The sequence below is a fragment of the Mus caroli genome, unplaced genomic scaffold (genome assembly GCF_978045245.1).
Source record: "Mus caroli unplaced genomic scaffold, Mus_caroli_1 scaffold_1, whole genome shotgun sequence".
Classification (NCBI taxonomy): Eukaryota; Metazoa; Chordata; class Mammalia; order Rodentia; family Muridae; genus Mus; species Mus caroli.
In genome coordinates this window covers 106,347,720-106,348,567 of record NW_028227256.1, presented here as the reverse complement: position 1 = coordinate 106,348,567, position 848 = coordinate 106,347,720, and the positions used below count along the sequence as shown (strand labels likewise).

The 848-nt window shown below is 43.2% G+C and overlaps 1 pseudogene; it reads left to right on the top strand.

Annotated features, from left to right (window-relative positions):
* Positions 1-249: 249 nt before the first annotated feature.
* On the top strand, positions 250-411 carry LOC115032507 (small nucleolar RNA SNORA17; annotated as a pseudogene).
* The last annotated feature ends 437 nt before the right edge of the window (positions 412-848 follow it).

Below are 848 nucleotides of genomic sequence, written 5' to 3'. Positions count from 1 at the left end.
ACTTTACAAATCTGGTAGAAGATTTTTCCTAAGATGTGGATTTTATCAATGAGAACTGGAGAGCACAGTTACCTAGCTTAGTTCCTGGTTACAGCCTCTGTCTTAAAGGAGTCTTGGTGTTTCCTGAATGTTCCCATTGTCTTTTCTGTAGCCATTTAGAAATTTCCTGAAATGTAGTGGAAATTGCAAACCTAAACTGTATTCATTATAAATGTTTCAAAAAATACAACTAAATAAAATGTTTGCTTTTCTGCCTCTACAGGCATTGTAGGGGCAGCAGTTGGGTCATATGTGCGTCAGTAGGGGCAGCAGTTGGGTCATATGTGCGTCAGTAGATAACAGAGAGAAAAGGTGCTATGTCATGCTCACTACTCTACCTGTGGAAATCTAAATGATTAGTAACCTCGCATTCCCTGAAAAAAAGCAAGCCTGAGAATGTCACCAGTCTGTTGCCAGGTAGATCTGGCAAGGCTCTCAGGACAGGAAGCTAGATGGAGACTAGAAGAAGTCCACTTAGGATGACAGGCCCCAGGTAACATGAGCCTGAAACAGACTTCTCTTGAAAGTGGTCACTCAGGCTGACATGGTAAGGAGTGAGCTTGAGAGGATGACCAGATTAATGTTATGGGGCACAGACTGGGAGCTAGACTGAGATGACTACCAGCCTATTGCTGTTCAGGCAGTTTGAGGTAGCAGTGGTGGTATATGTATGTATGCCTGAGCCTGAGATGGCTGCAGTCACACAAAGACCCCAAGTGACGGTAAATGGAACAAGGTAGAGGTGGAAAAATAGATGAGAAAGGAAAAACAGAAGGGTTTGCAATGAACAGAGGAAGAACTGGAGATTT